A 19,290-nucleotide genomic window follows, 5' to 3' on the forward strand; every position below is an offset into this window, starting at 1 on the left:
GGAACCGGACCACTTTTACGTAAACATAACGGAAACATGGAGTTGCATGTTTCCGCCACGTTTCAGAAATACGGAAACATGCGATTTCGTCCTGTGGATTTTTATTTGTTTTAAAGTTCCACTCAGCTTCGTGCCCTTTGATGGTATTCAGATTTCCAGTTTACTTTACGGCTAATGCGCGAGTTTCTTTGCCGCTAAACCACTCGAATCAGTCTCTAAACCATAAACTTTAAAAAAAAATCTACCTGACCAAAATAATTAAAAGTTGTTACCAGACCTTTAGCCAAAAGCTCTTACTTGCTCGAAAACCTGTGTTAATCACAATCATATGAATCAATTAGATATCTATAGTTATAGAGACTAAACCTTCGTTGCAGGCATATAATCAATGTAATCATGTTGGCCTACCGAATCCCTAGTTACTTCAAGTTGTTGGAAACCAATTCCGCGAGTTAGAAAGTAAAAACGCAAAGTCTTTTAAATTCATTGAATTTTTCTTTTCCTAGCTACCTTCCACCCCATGCTCTTCAACAGGTGTTGTAATTTCCCGTTTATTACACTTCTAGTCCATGCGTTTATTTGCCGTGTTCCAAAAAGTTTAACCGGAAAGCGATCCAATGAGCGTCAATATTAAAAAGGTCAATAGAAATCTGTGAGAAGAAAAAACAGATTTCTCCCAGCGATGCACGAACTCCAGAAAGTTTACGTCGCTTTCTGGGGTTCACGAGACGCCACCGGTTTTATCTGGAACGCCCAGCTGACTGCGCAAGTAAAGAGGGACTCGCATGTGGTGTAATTCACAGCAGAGAGGGCTTGCAACCAAGTTACATGACAAATTTCAGTTACACAGCATATAATGAAATCACGTTGTAGCTGCTACATAAAATTGGTTTTATCACCCGAATGACCGATGCCTTTCGTGTTCTTTTCTCACCCCCTAGTGGGTGGGGGATGATGCCTTGTTTCCAATGCTTTTAATCTTGGATATTCTGCACTTCTCCATTTCCTATATTCAGCAAATTCTAGCAAATTGTCCACCATCTATAACTGTTCAGGCAGCTTCTAGGTGTTGTGTGTCCTTTAAAGAACATATATCACTATGTAAGCTGCACATGACCAGGTGCTTTGCCTGAGAAATAGTAAATCGTACTTTCTTTGCTTTTCAGTAAATTCTTATAGTGCTTTACTACCTAAGTATATGTTCTAAATTCCATTTTATACTTATCCACTTGATAATGGCGAAAATAAGATACAGCGAGACTTTTAATTCAAACTCCATCATATGTCTAGTTCATGCATTCAGTGTATGATACGATCACATCACAAGAAACAGGACTTCTTTCTAAACTTGCCAATTCTTAATATTCAAAAGGAAAAACAGAAGCGAGGCCCATCGACTGTTCCGCATCCAATGCACAGTTCTAGTCCAAACATATCAAATTTAAATTTTCCTTGCGGCGCTATCACTAGAGCGTTCAACCTTCAATCGAGAAGTAAAGCTTAATAGGTGCTTTAAGAGTATAGATCAACAAAATAATCCAATGGCCTTATCATTTTTATATTTTGACGACTGTTGCGCTTTGGAAAAGTTACGTATGACCATATGGCAAATGAATATGACCAGTGTCAGACTTGTCGCAATTTCCTTTCAGCCGTTTATGTTTTAAAATGACAAAATTATCACTAGTCGTGTGCAAGGACATTGATCACTCTTCTGAAGACGTCTTTAGTTGGTCTTTTGGGTAGGTGAGTGAAATCGGAAGTGTTTTGCCGTTTCCTGTTGATGTAAACACCAGGGTTAAACTATAAACTCCTGCATTCAGTGTGATGCAACGTAACGAGGATCAGTTCCGGTAATTGCGCACTAAGTATAACAAAATTTGACGAAAAAATATCATTAGCTTTCATAAAAAAAAGAAAATAAAAAGGCCGGAAATAACTTTCATATGAAATGAAATTTCTTCAAGAACTGCTTACCCGGAATAATGCATCTCTTGGAACTGAAAAAACTACAGGAAGCGGAAAGTATACTCATTTCCTGGATTTCAATTGAATTAAAATTTTTTTTTCTCATAGCACTTGGGTAAGTTCTCTTCTTGAAAGTTTCCAATTAATCTTTCAATCTACTGCTACTGCATTCGTTGATTGGCTGTTTAACTACTGCAGTAAGACCCGGCACCCGAATTTGTGAATCGCTGGGTATACTCCACCGGACTTTGACACGTCCAAGTCGAATGAGAAATCAACAACACAGAAAATTATCGTCAATTCATTATTGGAGTAGTCACCTTTATTTTTCAAATTCCGTGGTCTTAGTTTGTTAGATTTGTTCTTTCTCCGGAATTTTCCTGTTTCTGCATGTTCTGCACGTTTTGAATGTTTTACGTGAAGAAGGAGTACACATTGTCGATTACTTAAAATAATTTTCACTGGTAACTTTGTGCTAGCCTCAGACATCAAATAATTTTGGACACGTAAAACACCAGCAGTTCTTCTCGACTTCTAATGATAAAAACAAACTTGAAACTCAAAACTGTTAAAATATCGCGTCATAAGACGTCACATAAATCACATTCGGAATTTTTTTGCACAGATGTTAAGTTTTTATGAAACGCCTAACCGAGGACTACAAAGACAGAAACAAAGACAGCCATTGAACACTTTGGGGTCTGACGTACTGTTGATTTATAAAACAAAAAAACCTGCAGTTGCCGTAGAAAGCGAAGAAGAACGTGTTCTTATGGTTACTGGTTAGCCAAAACATGAGCAAGTGACTTTTTAGAATGCATCAGTAATAATGTACTTCTGTAGACGAGAATAATAGGATAATCCTGTGGTTTTCCCATTAAATAAAACTTGTGGAGCTTATGGGCCAACGAGAGGGAAATTGTTTTTCATGTTATTCTCCGTCGGGTGCTTTAGCGAGGCAGCCACGCACCTCAAATCTTATTGAAAGCACTGTTACTTAGAGGCAATATTTATTAACTGAACTAAACGTCAAAGTAAAGAGGAGCAAATTTCTGAAAACTACTATGGTTCTTCAGTATAACAAAATAATTTCCTTTTAGTCAACTTTGTTGATAATTCGAATTGGCCACCGTAAAGAGATTCAAAGACCGACAACTCGAGCGTTAGGCCCTCCTCAGACGTTTCTGGTAAACCCTCAAACATAAGAAAAATTGCACATTTAATTAGGAAAAATCGCGCATACAACCATCCGTAAAAACCGCGCACACACTCGTTATTTCCACCCTGTTTTGTTGTTGTTGTCAATCTGTCGCTGTCTGATAAAATTACACTAAGATGCTTAAATAAGTAAAATTAAATAAAATTTGTTAAAAGACAATCAAGAAAATGAAAGTGAATATCCTACTGATCGAGTATATTTGCTCTACCTAAAGCAAACAGACATATCCACCGTGTAATGCACAGTGTGAATAGTGAAAAACTTTAAGATTAAAATTATTTAAACGGTAATATATAACTTACCTGGAGATAAAATCGGCCGCCCTAAAATGGAAAGAAAATTTTAATTGTTAGAGACTTGTAGTTCTCGTTCTCAAAAAACCCATCCTTATTTTGTTGAAGATAATCTTGAACAAAATAATTTCAATTGTTGGTATTGAGTTGTTTCAATTAAAATTGGAAAAAACATCCATACACACGATTTAAAACGTTTAGAATTACCCCGACGCGAGTTAACCCAGTTAAATGCGCTTCTTTTGCAAGCGCTGAGATATTGCACAGCGCCTAATTTATGCCCTAATTTCGGAATAACCGCATTTTTTCCAGTCAGGTAAAAGGCAACTCTTACATTTTTAAGTTCCTAGTACAATATACGTACGTTATACAGGAAAATATATATTGTAAATTTTGATTTACCATGGTCCTGCCGAAAACTTCCACAATCAAAAAGATATAACAACATTCTTATGCGAAATTTCATTTCCCTTTGAAAACAGCTAGCTCTGAGGAAGAACCATGGCATGAAAGGAACCGCGATAACTCTTAATCTGTGATAACTGTCAATATTTAACTTCTATGCCAATTGGAAGTAACGGAAAGGTGAAGCGTATAACCGGTCACGCATAAAAGTAACTGTTTACCGCCGCAATAAACCACGTGGGAGATGTTGGGAGAACATGAGAAAAGCTGTTATGCCACATGCCGGAGACAAACGTACACAAATGGGGAGGTCATTGTACAAATAGAGCAACGTTAACTACGTTATCTTCCTAGATAAAACCATCCCTACTTTTGTTTCTCGTTTAGTGCACAGGCTGTGTGATAATAAAGATTTCTATGATCCATTACCAGGATGGTTACCTTCCCTCTTTCACTCCATCAGTGAAAATAAAACAAAATAGAGCTATGCATAAAGAATTTTACAAGACAAACGCTAAATACATTATCTTTCTAGATAAAACCGTCCCTACTTTTGTTTTTCGTTTAGTTCACAGCCTATAAGGCTGTGAAAATTAAACAAAATTGAAAAATATCTCTAATTTCACCCTGTGAAAAAAAAGGAAAAAAACTTGGATCACAAAAAATTTGTTCTTCGCCTCGAGGCAGGACACTGAGAGGTTTGTTTCCAGTTGCTAGCAGAAGAAAACTCCGTAAACATTAAGCAACTGTGAGTCAAAAAGTGATGTACGAAGGGAAAAAATAGAATCTCCTTTGGCCAGGAGAGCAAAGGTTTGGTTCGTAGCATCAAAATATGAGAACGTTTGTGAACAAATGCACTTGGAAATTTGATACGCATGTGATATTACCTTAAACTGTTTTTGGAGCCTGCGTGCTAAAAGTGTTTAGCAATATGCGATTTTGGATGGTTACCATCATTCTTGATATTTCTGTGACTTTTTAGAAGCTTTCAAACAAACTCACAAGGTGAGACCTAAAACACCTCGCGATCTTAAAGAGTCTTTTTGGACTACTTTCACTCATTTCCAGCAAAAAGCGGAGAAAAGAGTCTGCGTTACCGAAAACATACTGACTTCAATTTCGGTAACCAGTAACTCTGTGTCCTTTCAGAGGACCTTTTTGTGAAGCTCAGGCAGCAGGTTTTCATGTCAGCCAGTGTAAGATTTTGATCAGATATAAAACGATCAGATAAACAATTCTTACAAAGGGGACTAACATTTAATGATTTTTTGCTGAAGTTTAACACCGAAAACTTCGTTTGAAGTCAGTTTGTTCTAATTGGGACTGATGGGCCAACCAGAAGGAAATCATTTTTCGCATCATCCTCCGGCGGGTACTTTATTGAGGTAACCACGTAATTCAAATCTTATTGAAAGCACTGTAATACTAAGAGGATACATTTATTAACTGAACTAAGCATTAAAGTAAAGGGGGGCAAGTTTCCAAAAACTATTGTGGTGCAGGGTCGGTAGAGGATATAAAAGAAGTATGTTTTCCTTTGAATCAACTAAGTTGATGTTTCGAATTGGCCACAGTAAAGAGTTACAAAGGCTGATAACTCGAGCGTTAGCCCCTCCTCAGACGTTTCCGGTAAACCCTCAAAGGAAACATAATATATTTGCACATCAAATTAGGTAAAAACCGCGCATACACTCATAAAAAAATAAACAATCAAACAAACGGCTATGGGTAGGTTAGTTTTCATGGTCGTGTTACACCTCTTATAAGCTACGCTTTACCCTTTTCACTTAATAAATATAGTATTTTACCAAAAAATTGGAGTTGTTGGTATCCAATTTGGATCCATATCGATTATAAACAATGCCGGCTTTAGTTTGCTACTTGGAAGAATTTGTAACAATGAAGATTTCTATGATTTATTAGCACAGGTAATTACCTTTCATATCGTCTAAAATCAGACATGCTTGAAAAGAAAACAAAATGAGAAATTACGACATGAAAGTTCATCCAGGCCCGTGCTGAGTTTACGAGAACACTCCTAGATAAGAGAGCTAAATTATCGCTTAGAAGAGATACAGACCGGCATGGTGTAAAGGAGAGGAACTAATAAAGTCGGTAGAGTCTGTAAAGCCAAGTTATTGTACGAATCGCAAGGATGCCATGCATGCAAAGACAGAGAGGGGTAGGGTGAGTCACTTTCACCGCTCACTTTTTAAAAGGCTTGGGAGACTGAAATCACTGAGCGTATTTCAAGTCAGTAACATTTGAAGGTAAAACTACTGATCACTTGTAATTTCACGTAAAATACTCTTCAAAAACTAAAGTTTAAATAGTTCAAAATCAAAATAACTAACGATTGAAAAGTTTTTAGAGATCTAGTTCCTAAGTAAGCTGAAAATAAACACAAGTTTACAAAGTCAACATAGTCACTTCGTCGATTTCAAATTCGTGAACGCATATCACAAATTGGAAAGATACTCATAAAAGGATGGAGGCTATCCATAAAAGGATAAGCACTTAAAAGAAGTGGGGTGGGGGGGGGGGGGGGGTGGAGGGAGAGTGGGTTGAGTAACTTGTACCATATCAATATCCCGTTTTCATAACCCTGAGGGACTTAAGTCACTGATCGCAGCATTTTATTTCCGTTACATGTAATGCTCGCTAAAAAAAGTTAGAATTGTCTACCAAGGAAATATTGCACATCGAATAGCTGTAAAAGACCTTTAGCTCCTAAGTAAGCTGATAAAATACGGCATTTCAACTGAATAGATATTTCATCGTAGTGCATTCGGCTTAAAGCTTATCAGGAAAGTTTCGAATTTATCTTTCAATTTATTGCTACTCTATTCGTTTAAAAGCTGTTAAGAGGCATAAATCCTGCACAAACAGAAAAATACTCCTAATCGTGGAAATAAAAGCGTGCGCACGTATAGCGCAAACCTCTCACGAGCCTGAGAAGTGATTTCCAATTTTCAAGACAAGAAAAAAAAAACGTGTTCTGTTTGTTTGCTTTTTTGTTCGGTATGTTTATTTAGTTTAGTTTAGTTTTGTTTTTTTCATGTATTGCACTTCAACTAGAGGATAAAGTTGTTCTACTTATAGTTCTCGTTCATAACAAACTCATCCTATAAAATTAAACAAAAGAATTTCTATTTTTGTTATCGACTCACTCCAATTAAATGCGCCGATAATGAAGATTTCTATAATTTATTAACACAGATAATTACCTTCCAACCACTTCCTACGGGCTGAAAAGAGAGGTCATGGGTTCAAATCCCGTACGGGCTTGAATTTTTTTCAGGTCCTACTCGTTTCAGTAGTGTTCTTAGCTGCGAGGATCTTATAATTTCACCATACAGACTTTTTACAATCTCTGCTTCCGTGTGCTACTTGGAAGACTTTGAGCCGATAATGAAGATTTCTATAATTTATTAGCACAGATAATTACCTTCTTTCTTCTTCTTAGAGTCTGAAAGAAGAAAAAAACAAGAAGGAATTACCATCGGTTATAGAAATACATCCGAGCTTAAGCTGATTTTATGAGAACACTACTACACAATAGCGCTGAGTTGTCACGTATAAGTTCATTGAGAGCATGTGGAACATGTTTAAAAGGGAAGGAATTAATAGTCAGCAGAGTCAAGTTATCCAATCAAACTTGGTAAGCGTACATAAACCATTATAGGGCTTTGCATAAAGACTTTTATAAAGAGTAAAACGGTAACTACGTTATCTTTCTAGATAAAACCATCCGTACATTTACAAGAAAAAAAAAACCTTGGATCACAAAATTTACGAAGGGAAAAAATAGAGTCTCCCTTGGTCAGGAGAGCAAAGGTTTGGTTCGTAGCATCAAAATTTGAGAACGTTTGTGAACAAATGCACTTGGAAATTTGATACGCACATATTACCTTAAATTGTTTTTGTAGCCTACGTGCTAAAAGTGTTTAGTATTATGCGATTTTAGATGGTTACCATCATTCTGGATATTTCTGTGACTTTTTAGAAGCTTTCAAACAAACTCACTGTCAATGAATATTTCTATGATTTATTGGCACAGGTAATTCCCTTTCATATCGTCTTAAAATCAGACATGTTTGAAAAGGAAACAAAAGGAGAAATTACGACATAGAAGTTCATCCAGGCCCGTCCTGAGTTTACGGGAACGCTCCTAGATAAGAGAGCTAAATTGTCGCTTAGAAGAGATACAGACCGGCAAAGTGTAAAAGGAAGGAGCTGATAAATTCGGCAGAGTCTGTAAAGGCAAGTTATTGTATGAATCACAAGGAGGCCATGCATGCAAACACAGATAAATAGGTAAAATGTATGAAGCTCTCACTGCGATGGTATTTAACCAATTACTCTGAGGGTTTGCACACATATTTTTCCATCCTTAGTTAATGTCCGCCGCAAGTATCAGTCAATTTGATTGACGGCTTGATAATCAACAGAGGTAAAGAAACGACTGTGTTTTTAGACTTTTCGATTCATCCAAATATTTGACAACTTTGATCTCCCCTTGCCAGAAAGCTACAACACTAATCTTGATTTCCCTTTATAACCCATCATTTCATCTCTGAAAATCATCAAAAAAATCTTTGGGCGCTATCGTATTTTTGTCTTGGATGCCTTTTAAAATCTGCGACTGTGACAAGTTTCTCTCAACTACACCTGTCACGCAATTCTTGCTTTAGGCGGTCACTTAACCAAATAAACCTACATTTTTTGGCTCTTTATACAAGATGATTGATCAAGAAAGGTGAAAAATGTGGAAAACGTTCGAGATTTTTTGTAGGAATGGAAAATTTCACGTTTAGAGAGATGCATTTGGGCGAAAAATCGAGGAGTAAATCGTGGCGTTTCTTTCCCATGTCGTTTATTACTTTGAGGATTTGCTAAAATCAGGAAATAGGGCTATTGTACAGAACAAAACATTCATTATCCTATAATTTGATCGTCTATTATCATTATCGCTCAAATAATAAGGAAAATGTAACAGGAGAGGAGATTTTAAAGTCATGTCGCGTGCTTGTTGAAGTACAAGTTCCTGTGTGTAACAACTTCGGCTTTTCCATACCGCGGATGACGGGAAACTCTGCCCCCCTTATTTGATAGGAAATATCAACAGCCCCATAAAATTCATTAACTGCGCCATGTTTCTAGAAAATAAGACTGGAAAATGTTTTTTCCACTTTCCACCATCAAGAAATTCCACGTAGAAATAGTATTTGTAGCGTGACTGCGTGACCTTTCATGAGAAACAAAAATTGTTTATCTTTTTTTTTTCAAGAAGACACTTCTAGAAAGTTCTTAATCCTTCTGTTATCTTATTTTCCTTTTTTTTTTACTTCAAATATCATCTACATTTGCTATTATTTTCGCCGATTGTCATGGCCTTTCCTGCGTGCACGTGCGTGCCAGTTCAAATACAACACTCTCTCAAGTTTCTTTGGGTGGTGTCGGGCTTAGGTTTGTAGGTCTGGCTCAAAAGATATCTGCACGCTGCAACACGGGTTCCTATGTTTGCTCCTTTTTCTTTATTTGTATTTTTATTCTCTGCCTTGCATTATCACACATTTATATTTTTTTATTCCCTCAGCGCGTTCCCTCAGATCTGGAAGTAGGCTATGAAAAGTCAATATTGACCAGAACTGAAACCCTTTTCTATCACTATTTGTTTCAGAGAAACCCTGTTATTTATAAATTCATTTCTCAAGAGAATGTGTTTTTATTTGCTGTCTATTTCCATTGGAACATGAAACTTGGTCCTGATAATTTTTTTGTTTCATGACTCCCAGAAACTGTGTTTGCGACAACATCAATTGAGAATCAAAGGCAATTACGCCTACCCGCAGAACGCAAATCCATGTACTGAAACGTTCTAAATCCTCTGTAAACTAGAGACATTACGTGATGTTGAGGGGTCAAATATTTACACTAAATCTGTGACCCTCAAACGGATCACGTACTCGTACATGTAACGTTCGGAAAATATCACGCGTATATCACACCGTGGGCGCACCTAGCGAATTCTATCCACTGGCTTCAACAGTAACGAGACAACTTATTTACTATTTGTACATGAGCAAGCTTATTTACCCTATTTGAAAAAATCCTTGATGAAGTCTACTCTTGTCAGACGAAACGTGTGGGAGATAAATACAAGTTTTTACTTTCTCAGAGCGGTGATGCTCACTAGTTTGTTCCGTCAAAAACACTTTTAATGTGAAGTCACGTCGACCTCGACAGAAAAATTTAGCTTACCCTGTCATAATCAATGGTTTGATACTGTAACTGCCTATTTAGGTACATCATTGGGCTTTGATCACAATAATTAAAAAAAATGTGCGTTTCCTCACGCTCGCCACATTTATTCTTTGGAAAATTATTTTACTCGAGAGCGATGTCGCTAAGCTTGGCGTGTCTTGACTCTGGCCGACGAAAATTATCGAGGTGAACCCCATGAAATTCTTGTTAAATGTTTTAAAAACTTTGTCTACCCTTGATTTGCACTCAGAAAAGGAAAGGCAAATTCTGAACGGTATTTCAAAATATTTTATTTATTGGTCAATTTATGAACTGTTTTATAACAGCGCGAGGAAAAAGCAAAATTGAAACAACCGGCGTATCGGTCAAATGAGTTCCAATTTTTTCAACCAGAAGTTTGTAATTTATTCCCTGTGAATTTAAGTGGGGGTCAATTTTTTGTGACAGCCGACGATAGACATCTCTGAAGCGTCTCTGAAACTCTTAAAGAGTTTACACTTCCGGTAATATTTTCCTCCTTCTCGCAACAGCGCAATAGACATTGTTAATCCTATGTAGTGTAGGTGTATCAGACAGAACAAGATAGATATTCTTGCTAAAAGGAAGAATGTATCGAGACGATACAAAAAAGAATCCGCCTACGATAAGATCTAGAGGAAATAGACATTTTATAGGGGATGGCTACGTTCAAGGACGGACCTCAGGTAAAATTCTGACGAACAATCCCTTATTAGCCAAGTGGACTTTGGATAGGCTCTTTGGAAAACACAAAAAACAGCCACCTTTTCTTGGAAAGCGAAGAATTATCTCGTAGACGTGTGCTGGACAGTGGAGGAAACTTGTAAGGCAACCGCCTCTAATGTGATTTCCCAAATCATGATTTCACCAGCCAGAAATGTTGTCGAAGACTGACCGGTTGATAGAGCAGCAAATCGCTCGATACTTCAGCCGGTTATCTGCCGTAACAAAAATTGGTTTATTGACGAGGTCCCTCTCTGTAAATATGAATGAGGACGAAGAGGCCGATGCCGATGATCTAGCTTCAGAAGTCGAAACTGACCGAACAAGGCAGAAGATAAGGAGGGACCTTGCAAAATTTAGACGAAGACTGCAGAAGAGGGTACAGCTGCTATTAAGCTAAAAAAAAATAACGACAATTGCATCTCACTTTCTTTCATATTTAATGTCTTTGCTCACGAAAACAACTGACTATGTCTTGGGATTTCATCAAGGGAAATCTGCAGGAAGCCTACTGGTCAAAATACTGCTGGCTCATTCTTAATAAATTTTGCAAGTCACGCAACTAAACGCCGGCAACACTCGATCTAGAGAGATGTAGATTTATATGTAGTAATAGAATGCTTGAAAAAATATGCAGATATTTTACGATCGAAGCAGGCAAATAATCATAGAGATCTGCAGATTATTCTGAAATTGTTATCTAGCAGACAGCATGAAAAACGCGCTTGAATAATTCCTAAAGAGAGTCTTCGGGTCACGCAACAGATGTTAGCTTAGCGGAGTTCTGCATGGAAATGTTCGATGGCGGTAAGTGACAACGACAACTCTACTTTAATTTTCTTTTCGGGATAGAAGCACAGTTTTTAGTCTGATAGAACTATTGATATTTGCTCTCAAGCGAGAGCGCAGAATTTCTCGTCTGTAAAAGCCGAAGTTGTAGCACACTGGAACTTGTAGTGATGTCAACCAACACGCAGCATGTGACTTTAAAAGCTCCTAAAATGAGCAATGATGATGATAAACAATCAAATTATCGACTAATGAATGTTTTGTTCTGTACAATAGCCCTATTTCCTGATTTTAGCAAATCTTCAAAGTAATAAACAACAAGGGAAAGAAACGCTACTATTTTCTCATCGATTTTTCGCCCACATGCATCTCTCTAAACGTGAAATTTTCCATTCCTACAAAAAATCTCGAACGTTTTCCACATTTTTCACCTTTCTTGATCAATCATCTTGTATAAAGAGCCAAAAAATGTAGGTTTATTTGGTTAAGTGACCGCCTAAAGCAAGAATTGCGTGACAGGTGTAGTTGAGAGAAACTTGTCACAGTCGCAGATTTTAAAAGGCATCCAAGACAAAAATATGGTAGCGCCCATAGATTTTTTTGATGATTTTCAGAGATGAAATGATGGGTTATAAAGGGAAATCAAGATTAGTGTTGTAGCTTTCTGGCAAGGGGAGATATTTGACCTCAAAGTTGTCAAATATTTGGATGAATCGAAAAGTCTAAAAACACAGTCGTTTCTTTGTCTCTGTTGATTGACAAGCCGTGAATCAAATTGACTGATACTTGCGGCGGACATTAACTAAGGATGGAAAAATATGTGTGCAAACTCTCAGAGTAATTGGTTAAATATTGTCGCAGTGAGAGCTTCATACATTTTAGCTATTTTGAAGCGATTTCCTTGGTGAAAACCAAGAAAAACCGGGGGGGGGGGTGGTTTATCTTCCCCCGGAAAAAACCAAAACAGAAACCGGTTTGTCTTTTTGAGTTTTGGGGTAGACCCTTTAAACTGGCAAAGTTTCATTGAAATCGGTGAGATGGCATGTAGCACGAATGCCTGGTGCTCTCGTGGACAGGCTCTTAAAGCTTAATGTTAAAGTTTCGAATCTATCTTTCAATTTACTACTACCACTTTATCTGTTTATTAGCTATTAAGAGGCAAAATTACTGCACTTTTTCTCCCTCGGTGAAAATAACACAAAACTTTATAAGGCTGTGTGCTTATGAGGATTTCTATGATCCATTGCCAGGATGGTTACCTTTCCTCTTTTATTCCATTAGTGAAAATAAAACAAAACTGAAAAAATTAATCCGTATGGACTGTGTACAATCTCGGCTCTCGTGTGCTACCTGGAAGACTTTGAACCGATAATGAAGATTTCTGTAATTTATTAGCACAGATAATTACCTTCCTGCTTCTTCTTCTTACGTGCTGAAAGGAAGAAAGAAAAAGAGGAATTACCATCGAGTATAAAAATACATCCAAGCCCCCTACTGATTTTATGAGAACACTACTACGCAAGAAAGCTGAATTGTCACGTATGAGTTCGTTGAAAGGATGTAGACAGTATTTAAAAGGAAAGGAATTAATAGTCAGCAGAGTCACCAGAGTCAAGTCATCCAATCAAACTTGGTGAGTGTATATAAACTATGATATGGCTATGCATAAAGACTTTGTATTGTTGTTATTATTAAAAAAAAAAAAAAAAAAAAAAAAAGCCATCCACAAGGGACCTCATCCTAAAACTACCGGTTTTATGGATCCCTGCTATCACAAAGCATAACAGCCAATCAGTAACAAAGCCTACCTATAAGGGGATAAATTCTAATAATCAAAATAATAACGAGGATCGAAAAGCACAGATGACAGCGCGCCGTCTATGTATTGCACTTTAAGTAGAGAGAAGAGAATAAAGTAAAGTTTTTCGGCTGATAGTTCTCGTTCTTAAGGAACTCATCTTACAATATCAAACAAAATAATTTCTACTGTTGTTATCGATTTACTCCAATTCAGTAATTGTCCATATACACTATAAATACACTGTAAATAAACACCTTTACGTCAATTTTTTTGAAGTTGCACTCAGTTTAGTGCTTTTTGATGGTACCCAGATTTCCAGTTTACTTTAAGGCTTGTGCAGTTAAGTTCCTTTGCCGCTAAGCCACTCAAATCAATCTCTGAACCATAAATTACAAAAAAAAAAAACAAAGAAAAAAAACCAAAAACAAAAAAGACAAAAAAACTGACTGACAAAAATAATTAGAAGTTGTAACTAGACCCTAAGCCAAAACCTGTGTCACTCACCATCATCAGAATCATGTGAATCAGTTGACATTTCCGACCCCATCTTCTCTCTGCTCTAAATCTCAAGCCCTAAAACAGGCCAAATTTGAGTGGTAACATTATGATTGTGTTAGCCATAAATATAGAAAAAATTGGCCATAAATTTTTGAAATGGCACCGAATTGTAGTTACCACATTGCTGGAATCAAAAAATAACCTCCAGTCTCAAAACTACCAGACTTTGCCAAATAGGTTCCAGTTTCTCTACGAATATCCAAATTTCCCATGTTGAGTCGGTTTCGTTTTTAAGTTCAAGTTTGTTTTGTAGTTTTCAATTCAGAGTGTTTAATCTTACCATAGCAGTCTAAAGTCATACGAACAACAATGTCGTCAGCATGCTCTATATTCTCATAAAGCACGCTACAATAAGCCAATCAGAATCCTTGTTAGAATGGTTCAAATAATCTGATTGGCTGTACAAGACTAAAGCTGTCAAAAGTGTCAAACCATCAAAGTTCAAAAACCATCAAAGTTCACATTCTACGATAGTTTACAAACCAAAATAGTTCGGCAAGTCGAATTTAACACTTTTGCCTGAAGTTTTTAAGTCTCTAATACAGAATCTCGAAGTGATATGTTCAGTGAAATTCAACCGAATTATGGCTCATAAAAACACGCGAGTTTTTTCCACATGACAAGATAGAAAACAAGCTGTTCAAGGCGAGTGTTTTTTGAATGAAAGACAGCTGAATTCACCGGAACATGAAGATCGCTCGTGATGACAGCGCCGCAAAACTCGGCTGCAGTGACCGATGTGAATTGCCACTCAACGTATCGGAAAGGATATCAGAGCAAGCCCTTTTTTTTTCACTCGAAGGGCGGCCGATGTAGTTTCTGAGGCTTGCTTTACTGTGATGACCGGAGATCGCCATGATGAGCGAGCCGCGATGAACTTAGCATGATCATATTCGCTCAGACACCGTTATGATTAGTATGAATTTTAACAATTATGCCAGTTTGGCTATATTTTTCATCATTTCTGTTTTGTCCTGTTTTGTTTTTGAACACTGAACTATATATACTATACGAATGTTAGCTGTGTTTGATTTTTATTACCGTACGTAAGCTTGCAATCTAACTGAGCGTGAAAATCTTTAAAACTCGGAATGTTTATTTTGTTTTTCCTTTGAGGATTTTCGTATCTGCTCACGTTTAAATAACGTAAATTACGGCGCATGGTATGTTTACAAACCTTTGTTTGATTCTTCTGTTGCTATTTGCCGGCTCGCTTCAGTTCCGAAATTTCACTTTCAATTATCGGGAAAAAGCTAAAAAGAAGTCCCGGAAAAGGTCGAACATAGTACAATTGGCAGATGGCGTGACAGCTTGAGCTCAGTTCTATGCTCTATACTCTCATAGAGCACGCTCTTTCAACCAATGACAGCGAGCGTTATATCCGAACTTTATTATAAAGTTATTTAGACTATACCGCCGTTGCAGGCATATGATCATTGTAATTATGCTAGACCACCAAATCCTTAGTTACTTAACACTTTTAATTATTGAAGAATTTCGACCACCGTTAGACTATGTCTTTGTTACACACAGGTAACAAGAACTAGCGTCTATTATTTCAACCCTGGTACATTTTAAGCACCACGACGCTGGTAAGGGAACTGATTCCACACTCGAATCAAATCAAAAGATTACCTCAATTCACAAAACTGTAAAACTTTTCCAACTAGATCCCAGTTTCCGTACGAATATCTTAACTGCCCATATGTTTTTATTGTCCATACTGTGTCAGTTTCAATTTTAAGCTTGTTTGTTTTTCTAGATTTCAGCCTGGAATGGTTAACCCTAGCATACCAGTCATACTAATAAATAGCATAGTAATACAAGAGTATGCAAACAAAAATTCAGGATATTAGATATCTATAATTATTTAGAATATACCTCAGTAGCAAGCATATACTGAACAATTATTGGATATCCAGAATAATCAAGGTCAAGGTATAGGAGATGATTTCGAAAAAAACAAAACAAACCAAAATATGCGTTTAATGTATGCTCTCCGAGGTTAACAGATGCTGAGATATTATCATAATGCCTGATTTATGCTATTATTTCAGTTAATTTGTTAACTTCTTTTGGTTGTGTATGGCACTGGAATTGCAAGGACATTGGAATTGTCATGTTGTGCTTTGCTACCTAAATATGTGTTCTAAATTTCAATTTGTACTTATCCACTTGATAATGACGAGAATCAGAAAATACAACCAAACTTTTAAATCAAACCCAATCATATGTCTATCTAAACATTCAATGTATAATACGATCACATGACAGGAAACACGATTATCTACTAGCCTTGCTAATTCTTGATATTCAAGTTCTAAAGGGAAAAAAAAGCGAGGCCAATAGAATGTCACGCGTCAAATGCACAGTTCAAGTTCAAATAAAATCAAATGTAAATTTTCCCCACAGCGATGTCACTGAAGCGTTCATTCTTCAATCGAGAAATAAAGCTCACTTGGTGCTTCAAGAGTGTAGATCGACAAAATAAACCCATGATTCCCTTATCATGTTGACATTTTGACGATGGTTGAGGTTTTGGAGAAGTTGTGTGACCATATGGCAAACAAAATAATCAGTGTTAGATTTCTTGCCCTTTTTTTTCAGCCGTTTATAATTCAAAATGACTAAATTTTCACTAGTTGTGTGCAAGATCATTGCTGCTATTTTTCGTAAGACATTTGTAGGGTTTTTGGAAAAGTGAGTGAAATCGTAGATGTTTTACTGTTTGCCGTTGATGTAAACATCAGGGTTAAACTATAAATTCTTACATTTGTGATGCATCGTAACAATGAGCCGGTTCAGTTCCGCTCATTAAGCACTAAGAATAACATAACTTGACGAAAAAAAAATAGCGTTAGCTTTCATAAAATAAAAGAAAAAGATAGACAAAACTTTTATACGAAAAGGATTGAATTTCTTTAAGAACTTCTTACCCGGAATAATGTATTTCTAAGAACTAAAATGATGCAATAAAAAGCGAAAGGTCACGGGAAAAACCCCTAATTACATATTTACGTATGTAATATGCATGAAAATATCACGCAAAAAAAAAAAGTTTCGAAATGAATTTTTACTCTACTTTAATTTGTAACTCTCCGAAGGTATAACGAAGGAAGAAAAAACGGGATACATGCCCTGAATCATTGAGTAGTTCTCTCGGCTGTGAAATAATTACAAAACCTGAACACTACTAAGACCTATTTTTCCTCCCGGTGACTAAATAACTCAGTATATTTATTCCCATCACGTACATGATTGGTGCTAATCCAGTTTCTCCACCATATATATATATATATATATATATATATATATATATATATAACTAACTGCATATATATATATATATATATATATATATATATATATATACAGCTTTCATTTCATAACAACCATCGATTTCCTCATTCTGTCTAATTTGGAACGATGTAAGCACAATTGGTACTTTTCTCGTGACAGATATTCCTTAACTATCCCAAAGTGGAAATACGTGTCTACGGATAAAGAAATATCTTGCTCGGAATTAATAACACAACCGCATTTTAAGAGCAAATCCTTTTTAAAGCAAAAGGTAAGATATGCATCGTTTTCTAAATGTGATTACACAGCGATTTCATGTTCCCTGCTTGCTTGTTAAATTGTATATTTACGTTACAACGTCGGCGTAAAAACTCTAGGATTCTGACCACTCGAAGCGAACGAACAAACAGATAATTCAGCAATAGTGAGGCTCCTCGAGACACTCATGTAAATCTGTGGATATTAATTATCAAATAAATATAATATCGCCATCTGGCTCGTTTTAATACCTGGCGAACTAAAGCGAATTGTAATTGCGATAAAGATTTCGGTCAGTTATTGCTTGTTCCTGAAGGAGAAATTTAGGCCCTCAGCTCGGCGGATTCAAAATGAGCCACAATCCATCAAATCAGTCTGATGTTACGAATACTGTCTTGTTTCAGTTTTAACCTGCTTTAGAGTCAACATTAAGAAACGCTTCGGGTAACATTTCAATTAATCGAGGAAGGGTCCTACATCATGGCGAACCAACAAGTCGAAGCATCAAATGATCATTGAATGTCGCATCATGACGAAATATGATGTCGCCCGGCCACACGGTTCGTTTTCATCGCTCGCCTGGTAAACGTGAGTAATATATATCTCGATTGACTTCTCCATTTGGAGAAATTTAGGCCCATAAGCTCGGTGAATCAGAATTGGCTAAAGTCCAACAAATGAAATAGTGTGCGGACTTACGAACACGATGTTGCTTCTGTTTTTCTAAAAGACGTTTCAGAGTAAGCATTAGGAACCGCTTATGGTAACATTTTAATATACTACGAAAATTCCTACATCATGTAAAAACATCTTACCACAACTGTTTAACATACCTCTTCGTCGCCTGATTAATATTTCATATCTGGGACGCAGCCTTTAAGATGGGGGTCACGCTATATCGAAGGCATTCGTGGAGCGTAAGAGTACACGGTAATTTTGGTCAGTGGGGAAATTATGAAACCCGCGAATACTGCGAAAGCCCGCGAAAGGATGACATCCAAAAACTGAAGACAATTTTTGATTAAGGCACTAGAATGCGTAATGATGGCGGCGACTAATCATTCTTCTTTAAATAAATCGGAGATTGACTTCCTTGAGGAGAACCTTGAAAATTGTTCTGTTGAAAACCAGTACTTCGTGGGTTATTTCGACGGGAAAAGAGACGAGTTCGAGGATATGCTCGAGAGTTTTCTTCTTATTAGTTCCACATGCTTTGTAAAGAAGGCCTTACACTCAAAGGAGTTAAATCGCAAGAAGTTTTCGAAAAATGGTAGGAAGTTTCTTTTATTTTTAGATGATTTTTTTGCCTTTATCAGTTCGGTGTGGGCCTTGTAGAGATTTGATCTTTTGCCGCAATTTTGTAAAAAACTTACGCCACGCACCGGGCGTAAAAGTGTTGAAATATTTAAAAATATTTCATATATAGGAAAGCCCTTGGAAAACACTCTTAATGCGTAATCTAGCATACCGAAATACTTTTTCAAATTATGCATTTGCAGCGTCTCCCGTCTTTGAACACAATGGTGGTAATGTACCGATCCAAATTTTTGGCAAACCGTTTACCATCGTAAGCAATGAAACTCGGCATTACCTCCACGGACCAATAAAGGTGAGAATTCCTTTTGAAAACAGAGTTTGAATTATAATGAAACGTACCAGTAGCATTCGATTTTTGCATAACCCGCGAAACT

The 19,290-nt window shown here is 36.8% G+C and overlaps 1 long non-coding RNA gene across 3 annotated transcripts; it reads right to left on the reverse strand.

The window, feature by feature from the left end:
* Positions 1–3,489: 3,489 nt before the first annotated feature.
* On the reverse strand, positions 3,490–18,507 carry LOC149039676 (uncharacterized). 3 transcript variants are annotated; one of them, XR_016179988.1, is made up of 5 exons: positions 18,433–18,507; positions 13,988–14,056; positions 13,091–13,114; positions 7,334–7,354; positions 3,490–3,510 (listed from the first exon to the last, which is right to left on the reverse strand). It is a non-coding gene; the product is annotated as an uncharacterized LOC149039676 (long non-coding RNA). The 3 variants fall into 3 exon arrangements; XR_016179986.1 differs by lacking the exons at positions 3,490–3,510; positions 7,334–7,354 and adding an exon at positions 11,061–11,889; XR_016179987.1 differs by lacking the exons at positions 3,490–3,510; positions 7,334–7,354; positions 18,433–18,507 and adding an exon at positions 11,061–11,889 and having other exon boundaries at positions 13,988–14,355.
* Positions 18,508–19,290: the final 783 nt, after the last annotated feature.

Source organism: Pocillopora damicornis, chromosome 9 (genome assembly GCF_964200805.1).
Source record: "Pocillopora damicornis chromosome 9, jaPocDami1.2, whole genome shotgun sequence".
Taxonomy (NCBI): Eukaryota; Metazoa; Cnidaria; class Anthozoa; order Scleractinia; family Pocilloporidae; genus Pocillopora; species Pocillopora damicornis.